Below are 13,587 nucleotides of genomic sequence, written 5' to 3' on the forward strand. Positions count from 1 at the left end.
TTGCAGTAATTTCACTAGCAATCTTGATAACAAAAAACACTTTTAATAAGTCACAACTTTCAGTAGAATAAAAATAGCGAACATCAACTTTGATGACCCCCATATAGTGTGAAATTAAAATTTTATTTTATTTTTATTTGTTTGTTTGTTCGTTTGTTTTTTAGGACTGTGCATGTGGCATATGAGGTTCCCAAGCTAGGGGTCAAATCGGAGCTGCCACCACTGGCCTACACCACAGCAACACAGGATCCAAGCTGCATCCGCAACCTACACCACAGCTCACTGCAACACCAGATCCTTAACCCACTGAGCCAGGCCAGGGATCGAACCTGCATCCTCATGGATCTTAGTAGGGTTCGTTAACCACTGGGCTACAAAGGGAGTTGCTGAAATTAAAATTCTATATAGTTCATAGCATTGAAGGTAATGGTTTAATTTTTCAAGTTGAATGAAATACTTTCATAGGCATTGATGCCTGAGAAATTTCATGTTTTCTATTCAGTTCTCAAATGACTGACTATTTACAGTACTGACTATGTACAGTGAGAAAGAGAAATACCTGATTCATTTTGATTTCATGCCTTAGGTATTCTTAGGACAAAATTTAAATTATTGTACCATACTGAGAATTATTTGAAATAAAATATCACTCAAGATTGGAAGCTATTATTCAACTTTAGCTCAATAATGTTAGATGTTTTCATTCCGAATATGGAAAATATGAGACAGTGATAGATGATTATCTGATCTGATTTCCATTGCAGATTTGTAAAATAATTTGACAACAATGAGTTCACCAAGAATAAAGCATACATCAAAATAAGGAAGTCTGTAAAAATATATTCCATTTTCATGCACATCAAATCATCCTTGACATAAGAAATTTGAGTATGTTATAGTTTTCCTCCTACCATGGTGATTATTCTGTCTTGATACTGTTTGTCTTTACTAATAGCACTAGATATTTCAAGAAGTTAATGGAGGAGAGAGGCACACAGCATTCCCTCAATTACAGATTTTATCATTCTTTCCATTAATTAATAATGAGGATGTTTAGGCTCCATGTTAACAATCACTAGAAATTGCAGTACCTTTTTTAGAAGATGCATCATTCAAATTACAAATTGATGTAATGAATTCTAATGAATCCTTTCCTCCTACATTGAAGCTTAATCCCTATTCAAAGTGGATTAGCTAGTGTTTAAATTTATCAGAGGATCAAGAGTGATTAGTGGCCCATCATAAAGAAGAATCCCATGAAATTCATGGTTCTTTATCACATGCAAGACTGAGGGTGAGCGATTTGAAAAGTTCCAAGGATGGTGTATTGTACTGAAACTCTTACCAATGATTCCTGTCCCTGAGGTGTTCTGCAGTAAAATTCAGGCCAGAAAGAATGAGGTCCACTTGTATGAAAAAAATTATTCTTTAAGAAATGAAGCAGCTGCATGCTAATGGTTTGCTAAGTTCCTATTATCTGCATTCTCATTGACTGCTCAGCTTTGGAATGTGTGACTCTAAGTCTTCTTTGCCTGAAAGATTTTCTAAGGAGCTTTTGAAAACATTAAAGCTCCTGAAAGACCTAGATAAGTTTGAAAGTTAACTGAAATGAATATGCCAGAGATATGGTTTAGTAACTGCAGTTGCCATTTTCCTTGATTGTGTTTATGTCCTCTCAGAATTGGTGAGGACTGAATTAGATTTGAGATATTTGACATATTTTAAACTCAAAGATACTGGAATAATCAGAGTAATAATGACATCCAAGTGCCATACCTGCTTAGAACTACATTCTGCTTCTGGGACTGTAACATAAAAATATTAGGTAGATCAGAGATGCTTTTTAGCATATCATAATTAAAAGCCAAATGTCTCCTCCAAAATATCCCAGGCTTCATTTTGTAAACTATGAAACTATCTTTCCCTAAAGTCACATAAACCCATCTGTCTAATGCCTTTAAGTTTAGTGAATTTACTAGTTTTTTAAACTAGATCCATTTTTTTCCCTAGAAAACAAGCTGAACTTATGAGCAAAAATGAATTGCAGGTGTCTTTCAAACCAATTTATCTCCACTAAAATAAAGCACACTATAATCCTAGTCACAACAGTAGATACTTTTAGGAAAGAAGGAATCTTAAAAAAAAAAAAAAATTTGGCATGGAGTTCCCATCATGGTGCAGCAGAAACAAATCTGATTAGGAACCATGAGGTTGTGGGTTCGATCCCTGGTCTCACTCAGTGGGTTAAGGATCCAGCATTGCTGTGAGCAATGTGTAGGTCACAGATGCAGCTCAGATTCCACGTTGCTGTATAGCTCCAATTCGATCCCTAGCCTAGGAACCTCCATATGCCATGGGTGTGGCCCTAAAAAAGCTTAAATAACAATAATAACAAACTCATTTTATTCTACATGTGATTGTTTGTCCCAACATACATTGAAAGAAACTTCAAGCACAAGGCCATGAAAAGTTCTTATAGGACACAAGATCTATGAGATACCCAGATTCTCTAGTGAAAGTAAAAAAAAAAAAAAAAAAAAAAAGGTTATGAATCCCTGAAGCCATGAGCTAGGAGTTAAAGGAGACACTGTTACCATGGATGCAAATAATGTAAACATCCAATTTTTTTTGTAGACTTGAAAAAATAAAATACCATTTATGTCAGAGAGTGTTTGGCCTATGTTTTCCTCTAAGAGTTTTATAGTGTCCAGGCTTATATTTAGGTCTTTAATCCATTTTGAGTTTATTTTTGTGTATGGTATTAGGAAGTGCTCTAATTTCATCCTTTTACATGTGCCTGTCCAGTTTTCCCAACACCACTTATTGAAGGGACTGTCTTTTCTCCATTGTATATTCTTGCCTCCTTTGTCATTGATTAGTTGGATATAGGTCCATGGGTTTAATTCTAGGCTTTCTATCCTGTTCCACTGATCTACATTTCTTGTCTTTGTACCAGTAGCATATGGTTTTGATGATTATTGCTTTGTAGTATAGTCTGAAGTCAGGGAGCCTTATTCCTTCAGCTCCATTTTTCTTTCTCAGGATTTCTTTAGCTATTCTGGGTCTTTTGTGCTTCCAAAAAATATTTTGTTGGATATTTTGACAAAATGCAACACCCATTTCTGATAAAAAGCCCTTCAGAAAGTGGGTATAGAAGGAACCTACCTCAACATAATAAAGGTCATATATGACAAACCCACAGCTAAGATAATTCTCAATGGTGAAAAGCTGAAAGAATTCCTGCTGAGATAAGGAACATGACAAAGATATCCACTCTCACCACCACTATTCAACATAGTTTTGGAGGTCCTAGCCATGGGCAATCGGAGAAGAAAAAGAAATAAAAGGAATCCAGATTGGAAAGGAAGAAGTAAAACTATCACTATTTGCGGATAACAGGATACTATGCCTACAGAATCCTAAAGACACTACCAGAAAACTGTTAGAGCTCATCCATGAATTTGGCAGAGTCACAGGATACAAAATTAATACACAGAAATTAACAGCATTTCTATATACTAACAATGAAAGATCAGAAGGAGAAATTAGGGAAACAATCCCATTTACCATTGCATCCAAATGAATAAAATACCTAGGAGTAAACCTACCTAAAGAGACAAATGACCTGTACTCTGAAAACTATAAGACACTGATGAAATAAATCAAAAATGACACAAACAGATAGAAAGACATACCATGCTCTTGGATTGGAAGAATTAATATTATCAAAATGACTATACTACCCAAGGCAATTTACAGATTCCATGCAATCCCTATCAAATTACCAAGGACATTTTTCACAGAATTAGAACAAAATTTTCTTTTTTCAATTTTTAGGGCTGCACCAGTGGCATATGAAAGTTCCCAGAACATGGGTCAAATCAGAGCTGCAGCTGCCAGCCTACACCACAGCCACAGCAATGTGGTATCTGATCCACATCTGCAGCCTACATCATAGCTAATGGCAACACAGGATCCCTAACCCACTGAGAGAAGCCAGGGATATAACCCACATCCTCATGGATACTAGTCAGATTTGTTTCCACTCAGCCACAATGTGAACTTCCTGCTTTTATTTTAGAATGTAATGGAGACCTCCTAATGGAGTTCAGATCATCATCCTCATTTAAATTTCTGCATTGGTTCCTCCAAGATTGAAGTCCACTTACTCAGGACAGTTATTCTGATTCTTCAATGTTACTATCATGCCCCAAGGTAAACATCCCAATCCCCTCAATCATTGGATCTGTGGTACAGTGTCCAGGCTTCTCATATACCCCTCCCCTACATGTTTTCTTCTCATTTTTATGCAAATTTGGACATATAAGCCTGGAATATAACAGGACATTTATATAACATCATTGGTTTGGTCACTGTGCATCTAAATCATGCAGAAGATTGTTTTTCAGTTACAAAGTGTGTTGCAAATTGTTCTCAATTATAGAGGTTCTACCACCTAAACCAGGTTAGTTATAAATCCAGTGTAATCAACTAATATGTACATTCTTAAATAAAATTTTGGAAAACTTAGAGAGACACATAAAATATGTTTAAGGAAGTAAATTCGATTCATCAAGGAAGGTGAGGAGTCTGTTGTCTCATAAATAAATAAACTAACTCATATATTATCTGTCAACTAAGTGCAACATGGAGCCAGATCACTTCAGAGTGATAGACTTTGGTTTATTGCTACATCCCAGTTATTAGGAGCCACTGCAGAAATTTAAATGGAGATGATGACCTGAACTACATTAGGAGTTCTCTATTGCATTCCAAAATATAAGCAAACAAGGTACTGAAAATTGCATCAACCCATGATATAGTTAAAATTATTCACTATTTAACTCCGTCTGCCAAAAAGAAAGTCATAACAAAAGGCAGGCAAAGTACTGTGTCAAATTCTCATTAAGCTTCCAGTTCCCCTAATTAATATAAGAAACTGCTTCTCTTCTCATGTCCAAATTCCTCTGTGGAGTTGGAGATGGGCCATTCACAGTAGGTAGAGCCACAGTAGGTGGCCTGGAGACAGGTTAAATGTCAGTGTCAACATGCAGGAAAGTCAAATGAAAACAGAGATCACAAAGGGAAAGGATATGTTTTTTAACACAGAAATTATTACAGAGTACTAAATCTGAGGGACAAGAAGGCCATGTATTAACTGTAAAAAGAGGAAAGGAGGCCAAATCAGGTAGATTCAGGATAAGTCAGAACACAGAGTGGGAATCAGGACTGTAAAGGCAAAAGAAGCCTTAGAGAGCTACTTCTCTGTCTCTGGTTATATAATCATGGAGCGGAATTAATAGCTGAAAAATTCTTCAGCGTTATTTTTCTATAAGCAACTTAATGCACACTCAATGTTCACTACACTTCAATAACTCACAAAAATTGATTACGTTTACAGAGGTCCTTAGTCTAACATAGCATTTAGGGATTCCAGATATTTATATGGGAAAAAATTACATCCTTATTTTCAGTAACCTCTAAAATTTATTATTTCCTTCAATTAAGCCTGTGAGAAGCAACAAAATCACAATGGTGTGGGATTGTTGGGTTTCACCAAGCTGCCAGAGTAATCTATATCATCCCAAAATTAAGCACAAAAAATATATGAATTTCAACGGGAAGCCATGGGGTCTTAGGTTAGATGCAGGTTTTAGAACAAATATGCTACGGTAGAGCTTTAATAAGAGGAACTACAGAAACACTGATGCCAGTCAGTATTCAGCTGTTATTTCCTGTGACTTTCTAACCATATGATATTCATATTCATATTCAAATCCAATTTTAAAAAGCTTAAATATACAATTATGAATATAGCCCAGGAACTTGCTCTAAGTGGACTTTAGCTATTCTACCCACTCTAATCCAACCTTAAACTTTAGACCTTAAGAGTCTCTTAATAACTTAGTCGCAGCTCCTTTAGTAACAACATAAAACATCATTTGTCCAACTTTCCCAATGGAAGCCTTTTCTTGTTATAGCTTTATCTTTGGTTCTTTGGGGAGTGTGAAGCCTGGCCTCCATCTGTTGTGAGATCCATGAAGCTAGTCATGGGGATCTCCAAGCAGTTTTCAATTTTAGGATCTAGTGTGATCTTCTACTTTCCCTGAGAAGTTCATACAAATTAAGTGACAATATCTTTTGCTTTTGACTGGAATGTTGATCTCCTGAATAAGATAATCCACTTAGCAGTTATATTATGTATGTGATTTTTTTTGAAATGATAAAATGTTAGTTAACACTCAATACATACAACTTTATGTGAGGGTTATGGAAGATTTGGGTGCTGAAATGGTTGAAAAGTAGTAGCCTATATAGATTTTCAGGAATTTCAAATAGCACTAGTATGATTTAACCTTCCAACATCTTAATTGAAAATTTAGCCATAGTAAAACAAACAAACAAAACCTTTAAGAGGGGTAATATATTTTTAAAAATCTGAATCGAAAATTTGAAAGAGAAGTTAGTGGGACAGGGTCAGGTTAGAGCAGGGTTCCAGAGAAATCCTAGGATCCTGTAGTGCCGGAAGAGGTAGAAAAGGGAGAAGACACATGGCAGAAATGATAGGAGTGCATAAGCCAACTTTGCATATATTACAGTTCTGCAGAGGGCTAGGGATCCAGGCAAAGGTTAAAGGAATCATCCCTCTCCTGGTTTGAGCAAGCAAGTTTCCTTTAGAGATGCCTCTTGTTGACTTGCATAAATTATTTTAACCTGGTTACATAGTAACACTTTGGCTCCACAGCTCTGCTTTGCTGCTGCTAGAAGATGTTATGGATTATCCTGTCTTTTGACCAGGTATTAATAAAGCTCTCCTCAGCAACCCATAAGTGATTAATGAGATGAGAATAAAAAGTGCCCCACCTGCTGCAGCAGCCCTGAAAACAGAATTAATGAGAGAGCAAGAAGTAAGAGGGAAAAAGAGAGAGAGAGAGAGAGGGAGGACTCATGAAGTAGTTTCCATATATGATGCAAGGCAGATCAGCTGCCTATTTAGCCTGGCTTCTAGTGATTTTGTTTGCAAATGAGTTAATGCCGTCTGAATCAGTGCACCAGGAGCAGCCAATTTAAGAGAAATTATATATTCCTAAAGTAATTACCTTTACACCAAGAAATTTTTACCTATCTCTAATTTTAGAGGTATGAAAACCCTATCCTCCTTATTCCATATTAATAATAATAAATTAAATATACAAGTTAAAAAGAAAAATCCCAGCTGTGAGAGTGCATTGAATGGAGGGTCTCTTGATACAAAGCATAGGCAAGCTAACCTGGGCTGTGGGCATTGATATTTTGGTGTGCTATATTTCCAGAGAATGAAGCCAATGAACACTACTATACTGTACTTACTAGTTCTGTTTCTGTGGAGGCATGAAGCCCAAATAGAAGGAATTCTTCTCTTATGGGGATAAGAAGTCTTTATGCAAAAGTGGCAGTGCATGGGTCTTGTGCAGCAGGGAAAGGTGGAAGGAGTTTGCTCTCCTCACATGACCTCTTACCAGAGTACCTCTTCCTCTCCAATACACCAGTCTTATCCCAAGGAGTTGAAAATTTGATGGGTTTAGTTTTGACACCATAGGGCCTGTTTAATGGTAGGAAAGATCACTACCATAAAACCTCTCTGCTTTTCCTATCTCCTGTGCTGTGGCTAGGGTACATGGCATCACTGTGAGCATGGTGGCCAGATGGGGATACAGTGAAAGTGAGGATAAAAGAAAAGCATAAGCTATGCTCAATCTAGTCCTAACACAGAGATGTGCTTTGGAATAAGAAATTGAAGAAATAGTCTAGATTGTTTTGTTTTGTTTTTTAAGTCATTCTAACATGTTCCATGTTATATTGATTTGCTTACTAAAATACAGGCTCGATAACAAGGCTTTTCTGTCCATTTTGTTCACTGCAATATCCCTAGTACCTAGGACAGTACGTGGCGTGAAGTAGATATTCGATGAAAAGTTTTTTGTGAATGATACCTTGATTTCTATTCACAGTATAACTTATAGGTACAACTACCTTAGAAATTTCATAGAAAAAAATAATAGAGATACATCTGAGATACCGGACTGTAGTATCACTTTAGATAACCAAAATATAAACTTTACCATTAATGCTTGTTTTTACTAAAATTGAGTAATATGGAAAAATCAATGCTATGTTATAATGTTCAATGGTAAGAGTAAATCTTTAATATGAACTAAATGTAAAACTTTTATATTTGGCTCAATTATAAAATCCAAATATTCACTGGATATTCACTTTAATATCCAGTGAATATAGCCTTAATCATACCTAAAATGGTCTTCGCAGTCCAAGTTAAGAATGGATATAAATACTTCCAGGAACCCCAGCAATTTTAGCAGAATTTCTGCGAAGAAGATCTTTTCTCTGGTTTATTCCTACAAATATTATAATATAGCCAATCCATTTTTCATGATTTTTAAGGGATATGTGAAATTTTGGGGACTAGAATACATTTCCATTGGAAAAAAGAAATGGGTTCCTAATTTTCTTTATCAAAAATGCTTGAGAGAACAAGAATTATTTTCTTTTATAAAAATACTACTTGTTTAAGTTCTTAATCAAATTCCTTCAATTGTAATCTAAAAGTAAAATATTTAGCTTAGCGTCAATTGGCAATTCTTGGTGTGGCTGTATGTATGCATAGGTGTCATGTTTTGAAATGTATTACTATTGGAGCTAAAAAAAATGATCCTCCTAATGATGTTTCTGTTTGTTTTCTTAAGTCAGACAACTATAAAACTAATTTTACCATAAAAATGCTTTTATTTTGTTAGTTTCTCAAACAATGAGCAGTCAATATTGCCCCAGTTTTGCCAACAAAAATGCTAAAAATGTAGTCCAAGCTACTATTTGATCCTCTTCCAGTGGAACAGAATTATTTTTTCATTCTAGTATTATATCATAGTGTTTCTAAGATGTAATGCACTTCCCTAGGTATTTTATATTTTTATTTTTAGATAAATCCAAAGTATTTCTTGGACCACACTCTTTGGCCCTCCATATATTTAGCAGTACTGAACATTACTTTAGCATATTGTGACCAAAATGTATTGAAGGACAGTATAAGATTCAGCATGCAGAACTTCTGCCAGATATACTATAGAGAGGGTATTTCAGATATATTTCTCTTTATTACACAGTATCTACTTTGCATAAAAAATCCCTAGAAGATACTGCTCTGAGTTTCTAGTACCAAAAAAAAAAAAAAAAAAAAACCTCTACTTCTTTAGAGAAATTCATCATCTTTACTCTGTAGAACTCTGTGGGGGGGGGGGTTGTTTGTTTTAGACTATGCATATGGCATGTGGGAGTTCCTGGGCCAGGGATCGAAACCACACCTCATCAGTGACCCAGGTTGCTGCAGTGACAACTTAACTGCTGCCATATCCATAACTCACTGTTCCATAAGGAAACTCTAGAACTCTTGGTGTTTTTTTGTTTATTTTGTTTTGTTTTTTTTCCCCACTGTACAGCACGGGGACCAAGTTACATGTATACATATTTTTTTCCACCCTTTGTTCTGTTGCAGTATGAGTATCTAGACATAGTTCTCAATGCTACTCAGCAGGATCTCATTGTGAATCCATTCCAAGTTGCATCTGATAATCGCAAGCTCCCAATCCCTCTCACTCCCTCCCTCTTCCCCCAGGCAGCCACAAGTCTATTCTCCAAGTCCATGATTTTCTTTTCTATGGAAAGGTTCATTTGTGCTGTATATTAGATTCCAGTTATAAGTGATATCATATGGTATTTGTCTTTGTCTTTCTGACTCATTTCACTCACTATGAAAGTCTCTAGTTCCATCCATGTTGCTGTAAATGGCATTATGTCGTTCTTTTTTATGTCTGAGTAGTATTCCATTGCGTATATATACCACATCTTCCTAAGCCAATCATCTGTCGATGGACATTTGGGTTGTTTCCATGTCTTGGCTATTGTGAATAGTGCTGCAGTGAAAATGCGGGTGCATGTGTCTCTTTTAAGTAGAGTTTTGTCCAGATATATACCCAAAAGTGGGATTGTGGGGTCATATGGAAGTTCTATGTGTAGATTTCTAAGGGACCTCCATACTGTTCTCCATAGTGGCTGTACCAGGTTACATTCCCACCAACAGTGCAGGAGGGTTCTGTTTTCTCCACAACCCCTCCAGCACTTGTTATTTGTGGACTTATGAATGATGGCCATTCTGACTGTTGTGGGGTGGTATCTCATGGTAGTTTTGATTTGCATTTCTCTTATAATCAGAGATGTTGAACATTTTTTCATGTGTTTGCTGGCCATCTGTATATCTTCTTTGGAGAATGGTCTAGTCAGGTCTTTTGCCCATTTTTCCCATTGGGTGATTGGCTTTTTTACTGTTGAGCTGTATAAGTTGCTTGTATATTCTAGAGATCTAGAATATACTTAATCTCTTGGTGTCTTTTAATACCAATAACACCAATTACTCTGAATGCTAAGAAACTCAGAGCCAGATTTTGGCTGTGCTAGTATAAGTGTTTGTGGCCTACACTTAGTGTACTGACCCAAACTATGTTCTATATGGTACTATAGAAAAGAAGGGATTTGCAGTTCCCACTGTTATGCAGTATAAACAGTGATGTCTCTGCAGTGCCAGTATGCAGTTTTAATCCCAGCCTGGCACAGAGGGTTAAGGATCTGGTGTTGCCACAACTGTGATGTAGGTTGTAACTGTGGCTTAGATATGGTCCCTGTTTCTGGAAATCCATACTCCATGGAGCAGCCAAAAAAGAAAAAGAAAAAAAAAAGGCAGAAAACCCTAAGGGAATCAAAATTAGTAATTGAAATGAAAAAAGCCATGTTTTAAATAGTTAAAATAGTCTCTAAACATTCCTGTTGGTTATGATTTAATTATTATAAAAGTTTCATCCATAGGGGAAAATGCAGTGCTTTTTCAACACCAGATGTTAATGATGAACCTCAATTAGGGAAACAGAAATAAATAAGAAAAAATAACAAGAAATTGATAAACTGTACTTTTATAATTTGAAAACCAGGTCCTCTGAATAGGTCCTTCTAGAGTTTTCAGGCTCACATTTTGCAAAGACTCTCAAGAGAAAATATAAAAGCTGTGACATAAAGAATAAGTGTAATAAATGAGACATTGTGTTTGTACCTCCAGGGTCATTTCTCAACCTGTTCTCTGCTCATTCTTTCTTGCTGCAAGACCACTAAGTTCTCCAAAATTTGGCCTCTTTTCCTTTTTATCATTCAAACTACCCCTCATTCTGTCTCTTAGGGAGGTGTTAGGGAGATGATAGGAGTGGTTCTCATCATTTTTTTTTCTTTTGTCTTTTGTCTTTTTAGGGCTACACCTGCAGCATATGGATGTTCCCATGCTAGGGGTCTAATCAGAGCTGTTGCTGCCAGCCTACACCAGGGCCACAGCAACACCAGATAAGAGCCAGGTCTGTGACCTACACCAAAGCTCCCGGCAACACCAGATCGTTAACCCACTGAGCGAGGTCAGGGACCGAACCCACAACCTCATGGTTCCTAGTCGGATTCGTTTCTGCTGCGCCACAACAGGAATACCCCTGGTTCTCATCATTCTTAAAACCGACTGCAAAGTGTAAATCAGTCTTCCAAATCCTCTCCCGTTTTCTCAAAATTCCCAAAAGCAGAATCCCAAGGAAGGCTGCTTGGTTTTAAAGGAATATAGTGTGGATGTACAGACCCAGACAGGTATACTCAAGTTGCAATCATGGAAAGATCATGTATAAATTTTGTTTTTCTTTTATTTCCTATCTCTCTCTTTTTTTTAATGATACGAGGAAAACTGCACTGTTAAAAAAAAAAAAAAACAGGCAAAATACTAAAAGTTAAATCCTCTTTAAATTGGTAGTTGACACTTCCTACAAGCCCTTGACTGTAAGCAGCCAAAGCGTGCCAGGAAGAACTCACTCTCTCACTGGCCTTTCAGCTCTTATTTCCATGGAAACTGAAGGAGTTTTGATAGAATAAAGCAAAGGGAAAGTTTTCATAGAGTCCTTTCTCTTCTTATGTTAACAGAAGAACAGTACCCAACCTCTGTCCAACCCCAAGAATTGTCAGGCCAAGGAGAATATTATATTTTGTTACCTCTCAAGCATCCCTTTTTCTATTCAATTTCCACTTCATGAGAAATGAGAAACGGACAATTCAAAATGGGATTTGTCTCAATTTCTCAACAATGTGTTTCGTTATATCAAATCATCTAGCCCTCTGCTACAAAACAAAGTGATGCAAAACCAGAATTCTGTGCATATAAATAAACCACATGCAAAAGCCAAAGCATTTTAAGAGAAATTCATAATCCTAATAGACACTTGCTAACAGTTTCATGATGGTATATCTGGAATCTTGGCTTGCAATTACCTTCAGAGCCTCTTCATCAGTAGCCTGACAAACAGCTGCTTCTTCTGTGAGGACAGGCTTAATATTGGTCACAGATGGTTAATGTCCAAATTTTAATGGAAAAGTCTTACTTCCTTCTATTTAATCTTCCAAACCAAACAATTCTCTATCTAGCCTTCTTGTTAAATCTCAACAGATGAAATTCAAACAGTCACTCTCCTTTACCAAGATCTTCCTACAATTCCATTTAGGTATGGAACTTCATGCTTTCATTCTTTTCAGCAAATTCTGTTGCACACCTACTATGTGCTATAACTACTGGACTTACTGTTACTAGGTGGAGTTGAAAATTTTCTGCTTTTTTGAGCTTACAACCTAGAAAGGGATTCAATAAATCATAAAACCAAAATTAGATAGTTACAATTAAAATAGCTAAAATGAAAGTGAAGTGCATGCTATAAGAAAGTACTGGTAGGAGCTAAGTAAGGTGGTGGAGAGATATCATTGTCTTTATGAAGGACAAGAAAATGCCATCATCTGAAGTACTGGAGGAGGGGAACTCCAAGAAGAGAAGACAGAAGTACAAGAGATCCTAAAGCAGTTAAGGGATTAATGTATTTGAAGAACCAAAAGGAGTGCCTGGCAATAAATGAGAAGAGTAAGACTGGAGATGGAGTCAGAGATGTAGACCAGGGCTATATCCGATTCTGCCTTACAGAACATAGTAAGATGGTGATGGTAGATTTGGGTCTAATTGGGAGATGAAAGAGCCTTGGACAAGTTGGCTAACAGTGAAGATGAAGAGAAATAGATTCCTGTGGAATCTATAGGCCATACTGGTGAAATGAATGAGGGAGATGAAAGAAAGAATAATGAAGGGCGATTCCCAAATGTCTTAGTTTTGCACATGGATAAGATCATTTTATGAGATGGGGAAGGCTGTGAAAGAAAAAATATTTAGAAGAGAAAGTCATGGATTCAGTTTTATAGATTTTTAGTTTAAGATGCCTAAGAGACATTCAAGTGGAGCTTTAAAGAATTTAGTTATGGATCAAACTAAAGATTGGAGCTCAGTGGCCTGATCTTGGCTGGAGATGGAATTTTAGAATCACTGAGGGCCTTGGGAATTAATGAACTTTTTTAGGGAGAGAGGATAAAGAAATAAAACATCCTTCTAAGATATGGGCCTGAAGATCATCAACACAGTAAAAT

This window comes from Sus scrofa, chromosome 1 (genome assembly GCF_054392235.1).
Source record: "Sus scrofa isolate SSC_HxYL_T2T_F1_AM1 chromosome 1, Sscrofa_HxYL_maternal_Yorkshire_Landrace_v2.0, whole genome shotgun sequence".
In the NCBI taxonomy this organism is placed as follows: domain Eukaryota; kingdom Metazoa; phylum Chordata; class Mammalia; order Artiodactyla; family Suidae; genus Sus; species Sus scrofa.